We start from the raw sequence: 24,668 nt of genomic DNA on the forward strand, positions 1-24,668 counted from the left end.
TATGTAGCAGTACTATCACCCGGACACCGTGCTATGTGTATGCGGTGTCCCGGTTTGCCCTCCATAGCTCAGGCTGGCATGCGGGCACCATATGGCCGGTTCCCGGTGCAGACACAATGGCGGTGGCAGTACACGGTGCACACACACATCTCCCCCGGTGCCGCAGTGACCCGTCCGCCCTCCACCTGCCGGCCCGGGGGGGCAGAGGGCGGGAGGCACCGAGATGCTGATGACAAATGGTGAGGCGGCTGTTATGCAATGTCTCCTCCTCCTCCTCCCGTCCTGTCAGCCGGCTCCGAGCTCCTCAGCGCCTCCAGGAAGCAGCAGCAGCAGCAGCAGCAGCCGGCCGTGCTATGTGTCAGCCGGGGCTCCGCGTGCCGCACCGAGGCCGCAGCGTGTGACTGAGGGAAGGAGGCACCTGCCGGGGGAGGAGGGGAGTGCGCCCTCAGCTCAGGTGAGGAGGAGGAGGAGGCAGAGGGGCAAATACCTGGGGCAGAGGGGGGCAAATACCTGGGGCAGAGGGGGGCAAATACCTGGGGCAGAGGGGGGCACATGGCTGGGGCAGAATACGGCGGAATATCCAGTGTAACCCATTCACGGCCGGAGCCGCCCGAGCAGCAGAGGCAGCGAATCCGGCAGGTGTCTGCTGTATACCGGAGCAATGGTGATGTGTGAGGTATATAGCTGTATATACAGGAGATCAGTGTGTGTGAGGTATATAGCTGTATATACAGGAGATCAGTGTGTGTGAGGTATATGGCTGTATATACAGGAGATCACTGTGTGTGAGGTATATAGCTGTATACCGGAGCAATGGTGATGTGTGAGGTATATAGCTGTATATGCAGGAGATCAGTGTGTGTGAGGTATATAGCTGTATATACAGGAGATATGTGTGTGAGGTATATAGCTGTATATACAGGAGATCAGTGTGTGTGAGGTATATGGCTGTATATACAGGAGATCACTGTGTGTGAGGTATATAGCTGTATACCGGAGCAATGGTGATGTGTGAGGTATATAGCTGTATATGCAGGAGATCAGTGTGTGTGAGGTATATAGCTGTATATACAGGAGATATGTGTGTGAGGTATATAGCTGTATATACAGGAGATGTGTGTGAGGTATATAGCTGTATATACAGGAGATCAGTGTGTGTGTGAGGTATATAGCTGTATATACAGGAGATCAGTGTGTGTGAGGTATATAGCTGTATATACAGGAGATCAGTGTGTGTGAGGTATATCGCTGTATATACAGGAGATATGTGTGTGAGGTATATAGCTGTATATACAGGAGATATGTGTGTGTGAGGTATATAGCTGTATATACAGGAGATATGTGTGTGTGAGGTATATAGCTGTATATACAGGAGATCAGTGTGTGTGAGGTATATAGCTGTATATACAGGAGATATGTGTGTGTGAGGTATATAGCTGTATATACAGGAGATATGTGTGTGAGGTATATGGCTGTATATACAGGAGATCAGTGTGTGTGAGGTATATGGCTGTATATACAGGAGATCAGTGTGTGTGAGGTATATAGCAGTATATACAGGAGATCAGTGTGTGTGAGGTATATAGCTGTATATACAGGAGATATGTGTGTGAGGTATATAGCTGTATATACAGGAGATATGTGTGTGAGGTGTATAGCTGTATATACAGGAGATATGTGTGTGAGGTATATCGCTGTATATACAGGAGATGTGTGTGTGAGGTATATAGCTGTATATACAGGAGATCACTGTGTGTGAGGTATATAGCTGTATATACAGGAGATGTGTGTGTGTGAGGTATATGGCTGTATATACAGGAGATCAGTGTGTGTGAGGTATATAGCTGTATATACAGGAGATATGTGTGTGAGGTATATAGCTGTATATACAGGAGATATGTGTGTGAGGTATATAGCTGTATATACAGGAGATATGTGTGTGAGGTATATCGCTGTATATACAGGAGATGTGTGTGTGAGGTATATAGCTGTATATACAGGAGATCAGTTTGTGTGTGAGGTATATAGCTGTATATACAGGAGATATGTGTGTGAGGTATATAGCAGTATATACAGGAGATATGTGTGTGAGGTATATAGCAGTATATACAGGAGATATGTGTGTGAGGTATATGGCTGTATATACAGGAGATATGTGTGTGAGGTATATGGCTGTATATACAGGAGATATGTGTGTGAGGTATATAGCTGTATATACAGGAGATATGTGTGTGAGGTATATAGCTGTATATACAGGAGATATGTGTGTGAGGTATATGGCTGTATACCGGAGCAATGGTGATGTGTGAGGTATATAGCTGTATATACAGGAGATCACTGTGTGTGAGGTATATAGCTGTATATACAGGAGATCATTGTGTGTGTGAGGTATATAGCAGTATATACAGGAGATCAGTGTGTGTGAGGTATATAGCTGTATATACAGGAGATGTGTGTGAGGTATATAGCTGTATATACAGGAGATGTGTGTGAGGTATATAGCTGTATATACAGGAGATATGTGTGTGAGGTATATAGCTGTATATACAGGAGATATGTGTGTGAGGTATATAGCTGTATATACAGGAGATATGTGTGTGAGGTATATAGCTGTATATACAGGAGATCAGTGTGTGTGAGGTATATAGCTGTATATACAGGAGATATGTGTGTGAGGTATACGGCTGTATATACAGGAGATATGTGTGTGAGGTATATAGCTGTATATACAGGAGATGTATACTGTGTATGAAATGCAGTATTGGGCACCACGTAAATAATGTATCATAGCAGGTAAGATCTCATATCTGTAGCTCTGTACTGTATCATCTACAGCCTGTATATACTGTATGTGTATAGTAAAAATTTTAAACCCCCAGAGCGCCGCGCTGCATGCCCCCAGAGCGCCGCGCTGCATGCCCCCAGAGCGCTGCGCTGCATGCCCCCAGAGCGCCGCGCTGCATGCCCCCAGAGCGCCGCGCTGCATGCCCCCAGAGCGCCGCGCTGCATGCCCCCAGAGCGCCGCGCTGCATGCCCCCAGAGCGCCGCGCTGCATGCCCCCAGAGCGCCGCGCTGCATGCCCCCAGAGCGCCGCGCTGCATGCCCCCAGAGCGCCGCGCTGCATGCCCCCAGAGCGCCGCGCTGCATGCCCCCAGAGCGCCGCGCTGCATGCCCCCAGAGCGCCGCGCTGCATGCCCCCAGAGCGCCGCGCTGCATGCCCCCAGAGCGCCGCGCTGCATGCCCCCAGAGCGCCGCGCTGCATACCCCCAGAGCGCCGAGCTGCATGCCCCCAGAGCGCCGCGCTGCATGCCCCCACTGCTGTTGTGTGTCCCCATACGTGTGCACCCAGACCCTGATTTTGCAGCTTAAATCTATCACCCATATCCGACCCTGTATCCGTTTCTAAAAATGCTGAAACTACCGGCCACACTGACCCTGCATGTCTTCAGATCCACAGTGTGCCCCCCAATCATCCATCCCTGTATATGAGTGATACTGTATGTGCCCTGTGCCATCTGCCCCCCAATCACCCATCCCTGTATATGAGTGATACCGTATGTGCCCTGTGCCATCTGCCCCCCAATCATCCATCCCTGTATATGGCAGCTATACTGTATGGACCCTGTGCCATCTGCCCCCCAATCATCCATCCCTGTATATGAGTGATACTGTATGGACCCTGTGCCATCTGCCCCCCAATCATCCATCCCTGTATATGAGTGATACCGTATGGACCCTGTGCCCCCCAATCATCCATCCCTGTATATGAGTGATACCGTATGTGCCCTGTGCCATCTGCCCCTCAATCATCCATCCCTGTATATGAGTGATACTGTATGGACCCTGTGCCATCTGCCCCCCAATCATCCATCCCTGTATGAGTGATACCGTATGGACCCTGTGCCATCTGCCCCCCAATCATCCATCCCTGTATATGAGTGATACTGTATGGACCCTGTGCCATCTGCCCCCCAATCATCCATCCCTGTATATGGCAGCCATACTGTATGGACCCTGTGCCATCTGCCCCCCAATCATCCATCCCTGTATATGAGTGATACCGTATGTGCCCTGTGCCATCTGCCCCCCAATCATCCATCCCTGTATATGAGTGATACCGTATGTACCCTGTGCCATCTGCCCCCCAATCATCCATCCCTGTATATGAGTGATACTGTATGTGCCCTGTGCCATCTGGCCCCCAATCACCCATCCCTGTATATGGCAGCTATACTGTATGTGCCCTGTGCCATCTGCCCCCCAATCATCCATCCCTGTATATGGCAGCTATACTGTATGTGCCCTGTGCCATCTGCCCCCCAATCATCCATCCCTGTATATGAGTGATACTGTATGTGCCCTGTGCCATCTGGCCCCCAATCATCCATCCCTGTATATGAGTGATACCGTATGTGCCCTGTGCCATCTGCCCCCCAATCACCCATTCCTGTATATGGGAGCCATACTTTATGGACCCTGTGCCATCTGCTCCTCTAACAATGGGCTGCTATACATTGTGGCGGCAATAGATACTTATAGGAACGTCCTGCCATCTCTAGGCGGCAGCAGGATAAGTCAGTAATGTGAGTGATGTCTGTGAACGTCTGTATGGGAACCCGCTGTAGGCCGCAGGACGCTCTGTCTCGCTGCTTCATACAATTGGTAGAAAACATTGATCAAGTTTTCTTGCATCATCCCCAATCTGTGCCGATCCGCCGGTGGTGACCGTTACGGCTGACGTCACCTGTGACTGCGTCCGGAGCGCCTTACACCGACCTTATCTCTCCGCCATGTTGTAATGATCAGTCTTCTCTCCCCTCGGCTGGCGAGGAGCTGTCAGAGACTCCATTACTGTGTGTGATTTGCAGGATCCTGGTGTGACCTCTTGGGAGACCGTCATAAATCTCTGTCATGTGGCTCCTTCCCATAGACCTGCAGAAAAGCTGCGGCCAGGGATCGGGGTAGGCTCCTATCCCCTAAGATCCCGGCCATCACTTCTATATATACAACGTATGAACACAGCACCGCCGCTCTCCCAGGTTCAGGGAAAATAACAGTGAATTTTATTCCATAGAAAATTTAAAAACATAGGCCACATTTCTGCTCCATGACGGAGCTTTTCTCATGTCTTTATATACTACTTATATGTGGCTGCCTGGGTGTAATATTCTGCATAGTCACATATACTTCTGGACCCAATGAAAAGTTATTTTCCTGCAAAGGGTTAATTGAAGAAGCCGGCCCAGTCAGGAGCCCAGAATTGTTATCCATGGGGGAGCTGTGTGCTGCAATGTCTATGCACTTAGCTACTCTATATATATATATCCATATGCTGGAGACTGATCCGTCAGGAGGGGAGAGAGAGGGGCTGGAGACTGATCCATCAGGAGAGGAGAGAGAGGGGCTGGAGACTGAGCCATCAGGAGAGGAGAGAGAGAGAGGGAGGGGCTGGAGACTGATCCATCAGGAGAGGAGAGAGAGGGGCTGGAGACTGAGCCATCAGGAGAGGAGAGAGAGAGAGGGAGGGGCTGGAGACTGATCCATCAGGAGAGGAGAGAGAGAGAGGGAGGGGCTGGAGACTGATCCATCAGGTGAGAGAGAGAGAGGGGCTGGAGACTGATCCATCAGGAGAGAGAGAGAGAGAGGGGCTGGAGACTGATCCATCAGGAGAGGAGAGAGAGGGGCAGGAGACTGATCCATCAGGAGAGGAGAGAGAGAGAGGGGCTGGAGACTGATCCATCAGGAGAGGAGAGAGAGGGGCTGGAGACTGATCCATCAGGAGAGGAAAGAGAGGGGGGATGCATGGTCACTGACTGGGGGGGGGGGGAGATGCACGATCACTGACTGAGGGGGGATGCACGGTCACTGACTGGGGGGGGATGCACGGTCACTGACTGGGGGGGGATGCACGGTCACTGACTGGGGGGGGATGCACGGTCACTGACTGGGGGGGGATGCACGGTCACTGACTGGGGGGGGATGCACGGTCACTGACTGGGGGGGGATGCTCGGTCACTGACTGGGGGGGATGCTCGGTCACTGACTGGGGGGGATGCCCGGTCACTGACTGGGGGGGATGCCCGGTCACTGATTTGGGGGATGCCCGGTCACTGACTGGGGGGGCGGATGCCCGGTCACTGACTGGGGGGGGATGCCCGGTCACTGACTGAGGGGGGATGCACGGTCACTGACTGGGGGGGGTGCACGGTCACTGACTGGGGGGGGTGCACGGTCACTGACTGGGGGGGGGGGGGTGCACGGTCACTGACTGGGGGGGGGGGAAGCTCGGTCACTGACAAGGGGTGGTCGGTCACTGACTGACTGGACTGTACATTCCCCCTCAGTTTGGCCGTTCTTCATTCCTTTCTCCCCTTCTAATTTACCGTTATTAGTTACAGAATATTCAGGTTCAATACAGGAATTTCTACAACTTTCTCATTCATCTGAATTCAGCTTGTAGGAATTGTAGGAATCCACATGTCGGGGACAAAACATCCAATCAGATGAAGGGAAAATAATTGTAGAAACTTTTTGAAACAAAGTTGTAACCTGTGCGGCAGCGACTGCTGGATCTCCACGGGGTCAGGGTCCTCTGGGATATGTGGAAGCCAATTGGTTAAAACTGATGTTTTTATTTGGGGAGGCAGAGATCTGGTGTTGGCCCCATCATTTATCCCCCCCCCCCCCCTCCTTCTGATGTCTGATGTCAGCCGGCGCCATGGTGACAGGTGCACTGGCTGCTGGACCTAAAGCAGGTCAGGACCCCTGATCGGTGCCAGGAGGGTGGAGCTCAGACCCTCTGTCCTGGACAAGCTCTTTCTCTATACTATAAAAAGAAATGTGGTGGGCAGCAGCGAGCGGACACTTGTCAGTACTGAGTAGATTTAGCGGTATTACACTATGATTATAATATATTTTTATGTTGTCCCAGATGGGATATGTCTGCAGATTGTTATAACAGGGCCGTCGGCTTCTGGTATATCCGGCTTATACTTCAGTTCTACGTATTTTCCATTAGTATTGAAGGGGTACTCTGGCACTGATAAAAAAAAATCAATCATAAACATAGTTTTTCCAGTTGGTGTCTTAATTTTTTCTTCACTTCCTGGTTTGGGGTTTCCCATGATGCACTTTGTCTCCTGTGATGTCTAACTGACTCTGTAGAACTGTTAGATGGCTTACATCTTGCTCATCCAATCAGAGCTGAGCAACCTGTCATCTGACAAAGAGAGGCTGGCCCAACAGGGCTTAGACCCACCTCCCTCTTGATGATGTCATTGTCACGAAATGGCTGCCACAGAAAAGCCTGGGGTCAGCAGTCATTAGGTAAGAGTGAGTTTACTTCACTTCCTGGTGGGGGAATGAGGGGGTAAAAGATAGGGAAGGGGGCAGATAGGTGACTGAAGCATATTAGAGGTATATAACTTTGTAATGTGTTTCATTTACTGGGAAAAAGCTTTTCACTGGAGTACCCCTTTAAGAACAGATTCCAAAAATGTAAAACCTTCTGTGGGAGAAACTCTATAAAACTAGAAGGAATTAAAATATAAAGGTAATACTGTACGGTTTCCGACGGTGTAACAATGTATGCCGTGTCTGCCTGCACTAACCATACAGGCTGCAAGGGATAGGAAAGATCCTCGCAGGGACCTGTCTGGATATTATTAATAAGGCAGATTAGGGAGATTTGCTACTTAAAGGGAAACTATCAGCAGGTTAGACGAATGTAACCTGCTCATAACCTCCTAATGTGCACGGGGCGCTGAGCATGAAGATATTTCTCTTACTTTCATCTTCGACACCGTTCCTGTGCAGTTTTAATGTAATACTGTGTCCATTAGGGCCTTTTGGAGCATTGCCCTGCCCCCAAGTCTTGACCACTAGGTGTCTCACTACTTTCCAATCAGCTGTTCACTGCCTGTTGTCAGGGTCAATCTGTCATTAGTAACTGCTAGATCAAGACAAATTATAGAAAGTTACAGAGTTATAGAGTGTGGGCTTAGCTAGTGCTGTGTGCAGGAGAGAGAGAGCCTGAGCATGCCTGGGCTTTGTACTTAGCAAAAATGATCCACACTGTTCCTCAAGGGTAAATCAAGGCTTCTATCTCATCTCTGACCACCCATGAAGCTTAGAGCAGCTGTCCCTTGTGTAAGTACCAGTGCATCTATGTCTGGATGTCCACTGTGCTCTGAAGGGTTAATGTAACAGAACCACCAGTTTTTTTTTTTTTCTAAATCTTTTTAAGCGATAAGTAGACTTTATCACTATTGAATAAAGGGGTAGTTCCCCCAAAAATTCCTTTCATATCAACTGGTGCAAGAAACTGCCAGAGATTTGTAATTTACAGTACTTAACAGCTGCTGTATGTCCTGCAGGACACAGTGCTCTCTGCTGCCACCTCTGTCCATGTCAGGAACTGTCCAGAGCAGGAGAGGTTTTCTATGGGGGTTTGCTGCTGCTCTGGACAGTTCCTGACATGGACAGAGGTGGCAGCAGAGAGCACTGTGTCAGACTGAAGAGAATACATCACTTCCTGCAGGACATACAGCAGTTGATAAGTACAAGAAGACTGCAGATTTTTAAATAGAAGTAAATTAGAAATCTCCTGCACTTTCTTGCACCAGTTGATCTGAAAGAGAATAATTTTGGGTGAACAATCCCTTTAAAAAATAAATAACTTCCTACTCTGAGTTTGTGAATTGTCAGGTTTCTCACTCTCGCTGCCGAGTTGCCCAGAGCTAGAAGCGAGCCAGTAAATGCCAAAAAGTGTGAGCGGCCAGACAATACAGTATTGTTCTCTCCATGTCAGTGACTGTTGTGAAGTGACGTAGCTGAGGAGCTGAACTCTTATTCCCCAAACATAGAAAGGCCTTACTGCTGGAAGAACGCCATGCATTCTAGTAGACGCCTCTTAATCTAGTTTTAATGGCGCACATTTACCGAAAGCGGCCGGGAGTTGGCCGTACGCTTTAGATATCCGCCCTCCAAACATCAGTCCCTCCTGGCCTCGTCGTCCATGTGCACACTCATCTTCCTGGAGTGTGCAGGGGTTCTGAATGAGCGTTTTTAGTGTCGCTAAGGCTGGGTTTACACCGTTTTTTTGCATTTTCAGTTTAACGGATGCGTTTTTAAATGGTTACTTTTAATGTACACAAAAATAAGGTCAACCACGTCTTTTGTGTACGCTAAAAAAAGGAAAAAAATGCATTAGTTTTATAATAATTGAAATCAATGGAAAAATGGATCCAAATGGATTTCACATCAATTGCATGGGCTGTTTAATCCCCCCCCCCAATAAAATGTGTAGGTTAAACAGACTGCAAAAATGTGGTGTAAACCCAGCCTAAGGGTGGAGAGGCCATGTGCTCAGAACAGCCTGGGGGACAGTCTAGTGAATGTGTACTAGAGGAGTGTATGCTGCACTGCTAAGTCACCAGAATTGCGACTACCACTCAAGGGATCCAGTCTGTCCACACTGAGGGAGTCATTCTCTACAAGTCTTAAAGTGGCACTACCAGCAGGTTAGGGCCAATGAACCTAAAAAAAAAAATCTCCAGTCTTCCAGTACTTATCAGCTGCTGTATGTCCTGCAGGAAGTGGTGTATTCTCTCCAGTCTTACATAGTGCTCTCTACTGCCACCTCTGTCCATGTCAGGAACTGTCCAGAGCAGGAGAGGTTTTCTATGGGGATTTGCTGCTGCTCTGGACAGTTCCTGACATGGACAGAGGTGGCAGCAGAGAGCACTGTGTCAGACTGGAGAGAGAATACACCACTGCCTGCAGGACATACAGCAGCTGATAACTACTGGAAGACTGGAGATTTTTTAATAGAAGTAAAATACAAATCTCTGGTCACTTTCTGGAACCAGTTTATGTGTGAACTACCCCTTTAAGTTGTTAAGTCAGATGTGGCCGTCATAAAATACTCCAGTAATCTCTATCTAGTAGTCTCCTCCAAAGGTTCCTCCAGGTCATGAGATCGCTGTAAATCTGCGGCATAAAGGTCGATATTGATATTGAGATAAAACCCTCTTATTTAGTGATAGGTTGCGTAAGGACAGGAAATGTATCCTGGCTAATAGTGGCATCGCCGGAATTACCAACAACTAGTAATCCGTAGCTGTAAGGAGCAATATAGCGGCCATAAACGTTTTATAACCGTCCCAAGAAAACCCAGCCAACACGGCTAGAGAAGTCTGAGCCTCCTTTGAGGACATGGAGGGATGAGGAGGGATAGCTTGTGGCTGTGAGGACGTTCATCCTGGCAGCTATTAGAGGTGTATAACTATCTTTTTATCCGACCAGTCACAGATGGTCATAGTCTTAAAGTCGGCCATGTTTGAAGTTCTGGTCCAATAGTCTCTTGTCCTGCTTGATCCTAGAAAGATGGTTCGTCCTATGGATCATTTACGGCTAGTCGGAATAAAACTAATGGCTGATATAGACTAAAGAGTGAATGGTGTGCTGGGAAATCAATTATTCACCACGAGAGCGGTCACTTACCTATCATCCTACCTCTGTATAATGTATATGGCCACAGGTGGGGGCGCACAATCCCTCCATCCTCTATAGTGCAGGTGACTTTCTATAGTACAGCTACAGTGCCAGGAACATAGGTGGATCAGGGAACGGTTAGACATAGACGAATACATTGGATTCTGCGTCACTACATTTTCAAACATTCAAAACCCACAGATAGTCCGCACATTGCATTCTGGGAAGGTACGGACTGGTACTAATAATGTGATGAATCACTGGCAGAGATTTCTAGATATATTAGTGCACCTTACCACACCACACTATACCACACCATACTTTACTGCACCACACTGTACCATACTACACCGCACTATACCATTCCATACCATACTTTACTGCACCACACTGTACCATACTACACCGCACTATACCATTCCATACCATACTTTACTGCACCACATTATACCGTACCTCAAAACACTGTACCGTATCACACTGCACTACACCGTACCACACCACACTATACCACACCATACTTTACTGCACCACACTGCACCATCCTACACCGCACTATACCATTGCACACCATAATTTACTGCACAGCATTATACCGTACCTCAAAACACTGTATCGCACCATACCACACTGTACCTTACCACACTATACCATAACACAAAACACTGTATCACACCACATCGCACCATACTTCACTGCACCGTCCACACTATACCGTGCCACACCACAAAACACTACACATACCGTAACACATTGCACTGTACCACACCGCACTATACAGTACCATACTGTACCACACTATAACATACTGCACTGTACTGTGCTACACTACACTGTACCGTATCATACCATTCCAAAGTCTACTGTACCACACTATACCTCTGTAGGGTATGTTCACATCTCGTTTTTAGCCACATGTCGGGCTACACAGCAGAAATCAGTGTAAAAAGGATGCTGCCGTGCGGCCCGACGTGCGGGCGACGGCACATGACGGCCACATTGACTTTAATGAGCAGGACGGAGTCATTATGTGACTGTGTTCTGCTCATTTGCGGGACGTACACGGCTTTTGTGCAGGACTCAAAAGCGTGGTCGACTGCACAAAAGCCGTGTACGTCCTGCAAATGAGCAGAACACAGTCACATAGTGACTCTGTCCTGCTTATTAAAGTCAATGTGGCCGTCATGTGCCGTCGGGCCGCACGGCAGCATCCTTTTTTCACTGATTTCTGCCGTGTAGCCCGACGTGTGGCTAAAAACGAGATATGAACATACCCTAAATAGTCCGCATGTGCCCGGACCCCTTTTTATAAATATAGTCTTTAGCCCCAACGCCGTATCTGTTTGTGTCTTTCCGTTAGTGTTGTCTACATCCTGCCGGGTCATCACCAGGGGGCAGTTGTACTCAGGGCTGTATTTACCACTAGGCACCACCATTGAGCTGGTGGAAAGGAAACAACTTGTCTTTGTTATTTTTTTTAGTCTCTCCTTCAGACTTGCCATAAAATCTGGTATCTTTTTGAGGGGGGGTGGGGGTGGGTGGTATGGTGGTATTGGTCAGGTATGGTGTGGCGGTGTTATCCAGTCACAGCATGGCGGTGTTATCCAGTCACAGCATGGCGGTATTGCTCAGTCTGGTATGGTGGTGGTAAATGTGACGCCTGGAGCTATTACCTACCAACCTACCAATCCTGTGGTGAGGATTCCGTCAGACAATATGCAGACGACTCTAATCAGTGATTCAATGTGGAAATTTATTTATATTTTAAGCAGATAAAAAACATGAACAGTGCTGCCATCGGAACAAATAAAGTTGGACTATAGGGATGAGTATTATGTACGTTTATTTACAGCTGTATGTGCTAATATCCTGTATCACATCGGTTATGTGACCTTCATATACAACTCAATGGGGGAAAATCCACTACATGGACCGACAAGCACTAAAGCTCATCCTCCTCCAGGAGTTTCCGCAATGTGTAGGCCAGACTTGATCCACCACAACATGGCGGCTTTCTCCTGTCTTCAGCTTGTGGGTGTGGGTGTGTGTGTGTGTGTGGGGGGGATAGCAGGTCAGTTCCATTAGATTAAATGTAGGTGAATTGTAATACCACACACAACCTAAGAACAGGGGTTGCGCTGTTTGTGCATTAAGTAGCTGTGATAGTTTTTTCTAATCCTGGCTAACCCCTCGTCCTCTCCTTTACTCCTCCTCCTTCTTCATTCCACAATCTACAAGAACAGCGGCCGGGCTGAGTATTTATTACGTCTACGTTCTCGAGCGTCTCTATGAGGATTCTGGGATGAAACCTTGAGTTCTGTTCCGCTATACGTCGTGACCTTTCCGCCAGGGTAAGAGCTCCACGTTTTATCGACTGTGCCCGTATCCCGGATCACTGATTAAGTTCTATTCAGCACTTTATATAACTTTCTCTTCCCCGGACGGGTAATGATTATGTGCACGGTCTGTACGCAGGTTAATGTGTAAGTGACCTTCTGTGCTATAGGTTTATTGCCAAACAAGTCGACCATGATAGTGACTCTGCAAACCCTACACTTGCATGATACTACTGTTACCATTACTACTACTGTTACTATTATTACTACTGCTACTACTAAAGTTACTACGACTATTACTACTACTACTACTACTATTTCCTCTGCATTTTAGGCAAATCAGGCCTTTAATAGGATTTTTTAAATGATCCTTGTCATTTTTTTTTTATATACTTATAAATCACTTCATTTACCAAAAAAAGACTCCTGGCCTGTTAAAAAAACAGCTCTAAAGTCTTGGCCACTAGGTGTCTCCCTTCTCAGCAGTCTGATGTTCTATGCCTGTTGCTAGGGAAAATCCGTCCCTAATTACAGTCTCTGTAAGACAGAACACAGGAAAGGAGGGTGGGGCATACCATGTACTCTGTGCAGGAGAGGGGGAAGGAGACAGGGCATACGGTATTACTGGCAAACAGCCCAGCTCTGGTCCTGTTCCTGTAATGGTGACAGCACTAACATCACCTCATCTCTGCGAAGGGTTAATCTGATAAATCCAGGCATAATACATCTCTACATACACCTCAAAAAACTGTGTGAACACAGCCGTAATGTGGTGATGAGACTGTGTCGGGTCATCCAGCACTTACAGTACGGAGCGTCTCCCCCGCACAGTCACCCTCCCGATATTTATTCCCGGACGGCTCCTGGACATGGATGTGTGTCGGCTGTCACCACGTAACCTGTGGACATTACTGACGGCAGGGTCACCAGCCGGGGGCATTGTCTGATCTTCTGTATTAATGTGCTGCCGTCACTGCTGGTATGGTTTTCACTTGTTTATTATAGTTATTATATTCAGGTTAAAGGGATGCTTCGGTAATGGCAGCTTCTTCTAGTGGACTCATTGTTTTGTCTAATGGTACATTTACATGGAATGATTATCGTTCAAATTTCCGCAATAAAGATCGCATTTGAGCGATAATCGGCTCGTGTAAACACAGCGAACGATCAAGCGACGAACGATAAATCGTTCATCGTGACCTTTCAACAAGTTCTCAAATCATCGTTGGTCGTTCACTGAAAATTCGCAGATCGTTTCATGTAAAAAGTCTTTTTAACAGTTCACCCTATGTGTGAGATGGTCTTAAAACGATCGCAATAACGATTTTTCCAAACGATATATCGTTCCATCTAAACGCTGATCGTTATCTGGAGGTGACAGAGGAGTCTGGCAGCGGCATCCCTCCCTTCCTAGTCACTTAGCTGTTGGCTGAATAGACATTTGTGATATATTTATGGCGGCGGATGGGTGTTAAGTCCACATGGCGTCACCCGATCACCTATCAGATAATGACTTTATTTCTTCCTTGTTACAATTGTCATATTAGCAGTATCCATAACATTCCCACCATGGCCGCCGCCGCCGCGCTCTCTTCCCACGTACAGTGACTCTGAAGATCCAGGATCTCTCCCGCTATTTGCTTGTTTAGTCTCTGCTCGTACAATGATAAGTAATGACGCCGTATCTATATCCAGTGACCGGCTGCCAGGGATCGGATACAGGAACCGGCAACACTGGGAGCGCTAATAAACTGATAGAGCGGCCGCTTCCCATAATATTAGCCGATATCCGGGAGATGCAAGGACAGAACCAGAAGATAAGAACACGGAGCGCCTCGGGGACATCTCACAGCAAAAACACAGTGCACACTTATTAAAGGGGTAGTTCATTCAAAATTGTTTCTTTTTTTTTTTTTTTTTTCCAAATCAACTGGTGTCAGAGATTTGCAACTTACTTCTCTCAAAAAATCTCCCATCTTCCAGTACTTATCAGCTGCTGTATGTCCTGCAGGAAGTGGTGTATTCTCTCCAGTCTGGCACAGTGCTCTCTGCTGCCACCTCTGTCCATGTCAGGAACTGTCCAGAGCAGCAGCAAATCCCTATAGAAAACCTCTCCTGCTCTGGACAGTTCCTGACATGGACAGAGGTGGCAGCAGAGAGCACTATGTCAGACTGGGGAGAATACACTACTTCCTGCAGGACATACAGAAGCTGATAAGTACTGGAAGACTTGAGTTTTTTTAATAGAAGTAAATTACAAATCTCTGGCACTTTCTGACACCAGTTGATCTGAAAGAATTATTTTTTTTTACCCTTACTGATAACAATAAGTGATGGCGCCATTGTCTTCAAGGCAGATCTTATTCGCACTCTGTAGCTGTATGAGCCGTTAACACACAGTTCGGGTGGATGTTGCAGAATATCCCAGTACTCGTCTCTGATTCGCCTGCAGGCGTTTTCCCAATTACCGGGATTAGACAGATCTATTATAAACAATGAGAACATTTACTGGAATAAGCCTGGGCCGCCATAATATAGCCGACACGTTTTCAGACTGTCTGGTCTAATGGTACACCGAGTATTAGGGCCCTATTCCACGGGACGATTATCGTCTGGATAAAATCGTTCTGCGATCGCTTAAGCCTATCTCACACATTGGTTAAATCGGCGAACGACTGTTTACACGGAACGATCTGCGAATTTTTTGCCAACGATCAACGACGATTTGAGAACTTGTTGAAGATCAAAATGAACGATTTCTCGCTCGTCGTTTGATCGTTCGCTGCGCTTACACGTACGATTATCGTTCGAATTCGATCGTTATCGTGCGAATTCGCTCGATAATTGTTCTGTGTAAACGCAGCATTAGATTCGAACGACTCAACAATAATCTGAATGATAATCGTCCCGTGGAATAGGGCCCTTAGACCGGATTAGCAAATGTGACCCAGTATTTCATTGGATACAGTTGTAGCTTCTACCCAACCTTCTATATTTGTATTGTGTACCAAATATAGTTTATGTATAATATATATAATTTTTTTCCTTCTACATTATTATGGGGGCAGCCATATATATATATATTTTTACCCTTCAAGCAGTCACCTGGACATAAAAAAACCTTAAGCAGATATATTGTTTATTATCTTCTATGGGAGGATGTTGTGGGCACGCTTTGTGACCTGTGCATAGGTTGCTGTGGGAAGGAAGGTAATTTCTATCAGATATTGATTTTTCTTTCTTTATCAAGAGTGGGTTGTGGGAATGCTCTTTGATGGCAGGAGAGGTTACTGTGCAGGGAAGGGAGGGGGTGGGATATATATAAAATATATATATATATATATATATATATATATATATATAAAAAATTTTGTACTTCCATGGGGGGGAGTCTTGTGGGCATGCTCTATTGCTTGTGCAGGTGAGGTGGTCTATCCCCTATTACCTTCTATGGGAGAATGTTGTGGGCATGCTGTGCGATTTGTGCAGGAAGGATGAGGAGAGCTTTCACCATCTTTTATTGACCTCAGTGTTATAGTCTTGTGGGCATGCTCTGTGACCTGTGCAGAAGTCATTGATCAGGGTGGTGTTTGTAAGCCTGTATGTACTGGACCAGTCCGAGCTGTAGTAACAGCATGCTGTTTACTGTAACTTTTGTCTATGAGTGAAGGCTCTGTCCGCCTCTACGGAGGAATGGAGGAGCGATGCTCCATGACTTACATGGTTAATAACAGACAGATATTTACGTAACCTCTACATATAGCTGTGTATATAGTCCTGTACACTTGGTGTTATTTATACACATTACGGGACACATCGTCCTATTTACTCTGCTGGGAAATAACAGATGTTACTAATGTTCCTTTATTAAGGCGTCCAAAGTCCAGAGAAAGCAAAGTGCGTCTGATATCACATCATATAATAATATCATCTATCACATCATATAATATCATCTATCACATCATATAATATCATCTATCACATATAATTATATCTATCACATCATATAGTAATATCTATCACATCACATCATATAATAATATCATCTATCACATCATATAATAATATCATCTATCACATCATATAATAATATCATCTGTTACATCATATAATAATATCATCTATTACATCATATAATATCATATATAATATCATCTATCATATAATATCATCTATCACATATAATTATATCTATCACATCATATAATAATATCTATCACATCATATAATAATATCATCTATCACATCATATAATAATATCATCTATCACATCATATAATATCATCTATCACATCACATATATAATTACCCGGGTCCTGATTGTAGCAAGAATATGAGAAAAACTGAAAGCACTGATAATAATAATTATTCTACAGGGATGTGCTCAGGCTTCTCCATATAGAATCTATATGTGAAAGAAAAAAAAATATGGCATTTTCGATCAAAAACTGCATAACACCCCTATAAGCATTACACATACAGTACCTACCCCTCTATAACACCCCTATAAGCATTACACATACAGTACCTGCCCCTCTATAACACCCCTATAAGCATTACACATACAGTACCTACCCCTCTATAACACCCCTAGAAGCATTACACATACAGTACCTACCCCTCTATAACACCTCTAGAAGCATTACACATACAGTACCTGCCCCTCTATAACACCCCTAGAAGCATTACATATACAGTACCTGCCCCTCTATAACACCCCTAGAAGCATTACATATACAGTACCTACCCCTCTATAACACCCCTAGAAGCATTGCACATACAGTACCTACCCCTCTATAACACCCATAGAAGCATTACATACAGTACCTGCCCCTCTATAACACCCCTAGAAGCATTACACATACAGTACCTACCCCTCTATAACACCCCTAGAACTTGCATTGCACATACAGTACCTACCCCTCTATAACACCCCTAGAAGCATTACACATACAGTACCTGCCCCTCTATAACATGCAAGGACTGTGTGTCGCCAGCTGACAGAGACTTCTGTATATGGAGGAGATTTATTTCTCCTTCCTGGATGGATCCTTTATACAATTTCGGGAAGCCGATGGAGGTCCCTGGCCGTTATACGTCAGTATAGTGCAGGTCTCTTAGGACGACACGGGAGCATGGAGAGGTAACGTATAGCTTTATTATTGTCTGCGGACCATGCGCATGCGGACATGCGTGGTCGACGATGATCAGCTGATCCACACAAGGGGTGATATCTGCCCGAATTGGCCTGATTGCAGTCTGTATACTGTACGCAATTGTAGAAGATGTGGGGCCCATTGTATTCTATGGGTCAGTGCACATGATTGTGGTCTTTGTGTTTTCCCCGGATATACGAGACGTTGCGATACTTATACTATACTCCTGCGCTGTGCACGGTCTGGGATTGCAGGTGGGACCAGGACAGAACAGGACGGAGCCATTGGGGTCTGTGGGGCGGAGTCTCCTTCCGTGTGATGTGTCCAGGATGGTTTTCATGGTAAAATAAAGTGACTTTGCAGCTTAAAGCGTCACTGTCATATTTTTTTTATTTATTTATTTTTGCAGAAATCAATAGTCCAGGCGATTTTAAGAAACTTTGTAATTGGGTTTATTAGGCAAATATGCCAATATCTGCATTCACAAAGCCTTTCCCCAGGTCCCCCCCCCCCCTCTCCTCTCTCATTCACTGCTCATTATCAGGAAATCTCATCTCTTTTACATCAGTCAGACTCTGTGTAACCTATGGAGAGGGGAGGGGGAGGGGGGAGATTAGTCGTCAGCAGAGAACAAAGGATTACACAGTGGGAGCTGTGTGAAAGCCGGTATTCAGAGGTCAGAGAGGTCAGTGCTGACTTCAGAGGAGATAGCCCGGTGATGTAGCTGTAAATTAAAGAGGACCTGTCACCCCCCCGTGCCGGTGAGTATAGGGGGCTCTCGCGGGGGTCGGGTTCCATTTAACTCTTTGTTGTCCTGTTTTGGTGCCTCATCTCCCTCCACCCCTCCCCTCTCCATAGAAAACCATGAAGATAAAATGCATTTTTCGGCTCATAAACCCAATTACAAAGTTTCTTGCCTGTACTATTGATTTCTGCAAAAACATTTAAACGACAGTGACACTTTGACTGTAAGGTGGAGGAGCCCCAAGCAGCCAGACAATGGATTAATCTGTACAGATCATAGATAATCTATTAACCCTTCCCTTATTACTAAATAACTTCTTATGTCCTTCAGCTGATCCCAGCTTTCTGACTTTCTGTCCGTCCTGTTATCCCCTGTGCCTCTTCTCATACTTTGCGGGGTTGCTGGTATTTTGGGGCTTTGTGACCACACGCAGTTTAGTTATTTCTAGCACACGTGGGATTAGTAATGTTTTGTTTGTTCGTCTCATGCAGCGATTTTCGGCTTTTTTTAAGTATTTTATATCCATGTGTTTCTTGTGGAAAAATAGTCCTGCTAGAGCCAAGCGTGAGAAAAGCATGAGCTGCTGTCGTTCCTATTGCCTGGCTGTTTCAGGTGACTTCAGGGTAGGCTGTTGTGTGTACATGAGGAGCAGCATTATGTCCATTTTTTTCCTCTGAGTTTTCATTTTTTTTCTGAGCTGGTGAGTGCAGGCTATCTGCTATGATGTCTCCATATGCTGCACACACAGAAGAGATCCTGCTCCCCTATATCTCTATAGTACACCCTCAGAAGAAGCAGCATAGAGGACATTATAGAGAAGTACTGATCAGTGTAAGCTGTAAGCCCAGAATTAGGGGCATGTAACACTTAGTAGAGGATTTAGCAACTCTTCTGTCTACTTCCCCCCCTAGAGTCTGTGGGCAGCATAAAATCTGATCCATCTGGAAGGGGATTTCGGCAGTTTTTGAATTTATTGGTGTGTTTAGAGGGAGGGGTGAGCAGGAAAGGAGTCTGATTTATGCTGTTTTTCAAGGAGAAATAGGAATCCCTTAGTCTAATGATGATAGGGCTCTCTGCAGCCAGCTGGCACCCTGATCTGTACTGAGAAGAGACAGCAAAGGTTCCTGTACACTTTATATTTATGCCGGCCTAACCTTCGGCAGGTTCAGCCATTGGTATAAAATGTAGGGGGGTTTCCCAAACCTCTACTGACAGACGATGGGGGTTGGCGAGATTGGAAAATCACTACCTGACTGACCCCTTTGTTCTTAGAGAGATAAGCCCCCACCAGATCAGCCTGGCTGTGGCTTACAGGAATGTTCGGCCTAGCCTCATGTATGGGGAGGATTATTGTTTGGCCACCTGCAGGTGGGTAACCTCTCTCTATGGGGAGTGTCTGGCTTGGCTTAAATCTCTAGTTATGCTCTAAGGCTTAAAGGGGTTCTCCAGCGTTAAAGAAACATGGCCACTTTCTTTCAGAGGCAGCCCGACTCTGTCTCCAGTTTGGGTGCAGGTTTTGCAACTCAGTTTCGTTGATGTGAATGGAGCTTTAATAAAAAATTTCCGCCGGACTTCTCCTTTAATTGCAAACCGCACCTGACCTGGAGACGAGTGGTGGATTCTTTCCAGTCTGACACTGTGTCCTCTGCTGCCACCTCTGTCCATGTCAGGAACTGTCCAGAGCAGGAGAAGTTTTCTATGGGGATTTACTGACACCAGAAAATAAAATTTGCCGGAGTACCCCTTTAATCATTGTCACCATTACACCAGTAAAGACAAATAGTGATCTCATTATGGGACCTAATAGTCTGATACGGTGCGATCCCGCTGCTCTACTATTTTTGCTGTATCTTATAGGCTGATGTTTTCTGCCATTTGTTATTCCGCACATAAGACCTTGAGCTCAGTTCTCGGTAAACACATTTTACCTGTTTGCCGTGCGGCGCGCTCTGCCGGCCCTTCACCTCCCGTCCCCTCCTGAAATTGTTTTTATTGTAATGTGGGCGCACGGCTGCTCCGCTAAATCATTCTGCATTGTCTACACCTAGCCATTGAAATCTATTGTAGGAGCAGATTAGAGAAGGGGGCAATTTTTTATGTGCTTCTACAATAGCAATAATTCAGATTGGAAATGTTCATTGAATGAGAAATTATAATAGAATGAATATGCAGATCTGTTTTTTGCGCTGTACGTGTAACCGTTTTGTACCCGGGGTTCTATGTTGTTTGTAGATTTATAGGATTGAGGTGTCTTTTTTATTAGAAATGTTTTAAAGCGAGCTTGGCACCCGGGGCAGAACCCACCCGACCCCCTGATAGAGCCCCTGATACTTACCCCCCCTCCCTGCTGGTTACATTGTGTAGTCCCTGTATATGAGTGTTTGTTGTGTAGTCCCTTTATATCAGTATTTGTTGTGTAGTCCCTGTATGAGTGATTATGTTGTGTAGTCCCTGTATATGAGTGTTTGTTGTGTAGTCCCTGTATGAGTGTTTGTTGTGTAGTCCCTGTATATGAGTGTTTGTTGTGTAGTCCCTGTATGAGTGTTTGTTGTGTAGTCCCTGTATATGAGTGTTTATCTTGTGTAGTCCCTGTATATCAGTGTTTATCTTGTGTGGTCCCTGTATATCAGTGTTTATGTTGTGTAGTCCCTGTATATCAGTGTTTATCTTGTGTAGTCCCTGTATATCAGTGTTTATCTTGTGTAGTCCCTGTATATGAGTGTTTATCTCGTGTAGTCCCTGTATATGAGTGTTTGTTGTGTAGTCCCTGTATATGAGTGTTTGTTGTGTAGTCCCTGTATATGAGTGTTTGTTGTGTAGTCCCTGTATATGAGTGTTTATCTTGTGTGGTCCCTGTATATCAGTGTTTATGTTGTCTGGTCCCTGTATATCAGTGTTTATGTTGTGTAGTCCCTGTATATCAGTGTTTATCTTGTGTAGTCCCTGTATATAAGTGTTTATGTTGTGTAGTCCCTGTATATCAGTGTTTATGTTGTGTAGTCCCTGTATATCAGTGTTTATCTTGTGTAGTCCCTGTATATCAGTGTTTATGTTGTATAGTCCCTGTATATAAGTGTTTATATTGGTGGCTCTTTGGTTGACAGCTCCGCACTTCACTCCCTGTGGGAATATGACACATTATCCGTGGAGCGACAGTCTATATACTGAGATCTTACCATTTGCATATTATTTCCTATATCTGCGGTGATCATTTACATCCTTATACACAACCTGAGGAGTAATATCTGCGAGCACGGTGCCTGGCGGACGGGGTGAGTGCAGCTGCTGAGCATAAGCTTCTGCCTGCGGAGGGGGGGGGCACGGCTGCTGAGTAATCATCTTATTATAGATCAGCGGTCAGGAGCGTGTGCTGCTACCAGCGTATTCACCTCCTTGTATATCACAGGAGAGGGGATTATCATGGAAGATGTGTCATTCCTTATCTTCATCTCAAGACGTCATGTATAAAGCATAAAGAAAAAACAAGCGTACATTCTGATGGCCGCTGTATGTTGGCTATCCATCACCCATAGGCTCCCTAGCACAGTCCTTTATTTCATAGGCCGGAACATTCCTCACGGCTTCGCCATCTCAGAGGCTTGATGGATTTATGGATCTGAGATTTCTTACGTCTTTGTGTTATATTGATAGTGCTCTCGTTTGTTTGACTTTTTACGCAACAAAATAAAGTGAGAGGTCATCTCTAATGGTGGGTTCCCAGGAGACGGGGATTAGTACCTGGATGTGTGATACTTGTACAGGGCAACTTCACTAGGACTCCATATTGACTCTGCAGCATCCACCATATAACATAGGACATGAGGACAGCAATTTATATGATTCATAAAATACATCGATGACTGGAATCGGCAGTAGCAGTGACCTTCTGTTCTATTAAATATTTTAGAATAGGACCTGTGCATAATACTCTCTGGGCCAAGGACCTGTTTACAATACTTGCATCGTATGGTTACCGAAGTCTGGCACACAGATTTTTCTTGGCATTATTCGGTTGCATCGGACCCATGCACGATTCTTGCTGGCCGTTGCACAGCAGCATTGTATGGTTGCCAAGAACCCTGTGCACAATACCCTCTGGACATCATATGGTTCTCAGGGACCCTGTGTACCATACCCACTGGACATTATATGGTTGTCGCCTATGTTTTCTAGGCATTGTATAATTGTCCAGGGCCTGTGCTTGATCCTCTCTGGGTGTACGGGGGCCTGTGCTCGATCCTCTCTGGGTGTATGGGGGCCTGTGCTCGATCCTCTCTGGGTGTATGGGGGCCTGTGCTCGATCCTCTCTGGGTGTATGGGGGCCTGTGCTCGATCCTCTCTGGGTGTATGGGGGCCTGTGCTCGATCCTCTCTGGGTTGTATGGGGGCCTGTGCTTGATCCTCTCTGGGTGTATGGGGGCCTGTGCTCGATCCTCTCTGGGTTGTATGGGGGCCTGTGCTTGATCCTCTCTGGGTTGTATGGGGGCCTGTACTTGATCCTCCTTGGGTGTACCAGGGCCTGTGCTCGATCCTCTCTGGATGTACCGGGGCCTGTGCTTGATCCTCTCTGGGTGTACCGGGGCCTGTGCTTGATCCTCTCTGGATGTACCAGGGCCTGTGCTTGATCCTCTCTGGATGTACCGGGGCCTGTGCTTGATCCTCTCTGGGTGTACCGGGGCCTGTGCTTGATCCCCTCTGGGTGTACCGGGGCCTGTGCTTGATTCTCTCTGGGTGTACGGGGGCCTGTGCTTGATTCTCTCTGGGTGTATGGGGGCCTGTGCTCGATCCTCTCTGGGTGTACGGGGGCCTGTGCTTGATCCTCTCTGGGTGTACAGGGGCCTGTGCTCGATCCTCTCTGGGTGTACCAGGGCCTGTGCTCGATCCTCTCTGCGTGTACCGGGGCCTGTGCTCGATCCTCTCTGGGTGTACCGGGGCCTGTGCTCGATCCTTTCTGCGTGTAGCGGGGCCTGTGCTCGATCCTCTCTGCGTGTACCGAGGCCTGTTCTTCATCCTCTCTGGGTGTTCCGGGGCCTGTGCTCGATCCTCTCTGCGTGTACCGAGGCCTGTGCTCGATCCTCTCTGGGTGTATGGGGGCCTGTGCTCGATCCTCTCTGGGTGTACCGAGGCCTGTGCTCGATCCTCTCTGGGTGTACCAGGGCCTGTGCTTGATCCTCTCTGGGTGTACCGGGGCCTGTGCTCTATCCTCTCTGGGTGTACCAGGGCCTGTGCTTGATCCTCTCTGGGTGTACCAGGGCCTGTGCTTGATCCTCTCTGGGTGTACCAGGGCCTGTGCTTGATCCTCTCTGGGTGTGCCAAGGCCTGTGCCTTATCCTCTCTGGGTGTGCCAAGGCCTATGCTTGATCCTCTCTGGGTGTATCGGGGCCTGTGCTTGATCCTCTCTGGGTGTGCCAAGGCCTAGTCTGGACCCCTTTACCACATCTGCAGAGATGTAGCTGTTCTCGTGTCACTGTCTGACTAAGGAAAGCGACTGAGACATTAATATTCTACAACACAGGAGGGAAGAAGAAGTGCTGACACGTGAGATTCCTCCATCTGCTGTGTGGGTGGTCCCCATCGCCACACACAGGTTCTGCCAATGGATCTCTGATACGTCTGACACGTATGTCTGGATGCCAGGCTCCTCGCTGGGCTCTGGGTGAGATAATCTGTGACCTGAGACGATCCCTGCCGCCTCGGAGCACAGACGGCCTGGATTTTCTCGGCTGCTGCTATCTCCCCGTGTCGTCGGCGTAGAATGACATACGTCTTATAAGCATGGTGTCTGTTTGATGTGATACTGGTTTACTGCAGCATCATCCTCCGGCATCCTGTTTCCTGCTCGTATACATCTCCGTATCACACTGTGTGTTTCCTGTAATAATATCTGGTAGGGCACCTTCGGTATATTTAGCTGATCACATTGGCCGGCTCCCTGTAT

General features: G+C 46.7%; 1 protein-coding gene across 2 annotated transcripts in view; it reads left to right on the forward strand.

Annotated features, from left to right (window-relative positions):
- Positions 1-328: 328 nt before the first annotated feature.
- The window catches only part of LRRC8D (leucine rich repeat containing 8 VRAC subunit D), a 49,919-nt gene continuing 25,579 nt past the window's right edge, over positions 329-24,668 (forward strand). The window contains exon 1 of one of the 2 annotated variants that reach the window (XM_069967645.1): positions 329-454. The gene's annotated coding sequence lies outside the window, so the exon portion shown is untranslated. Of the gene's footprint in view, positions 455-656; positions 677-24,668 lie in introns of those variants that run through there. The other variant, XM_069967646.1, reaches the window with a different exon arrangement.

The sequence above is a fragment of the Dendropsophus ebraccatus genome, chromosome 4 (genome assembly GCF_027789765.1).
Source record: "Dendropsophus ebraccatus isolate aDenEbr1 chromosome 4, aDenEbr1.pat, whole genome shotgun sequence".
NCBI classification, from domain to species: domain Eukaryota; kingdom Metazoa; phylum Chordata; class Amphibia; order Anura; family Hylidae; genus Dendropsophus; species Dendropsophus ebraccatus.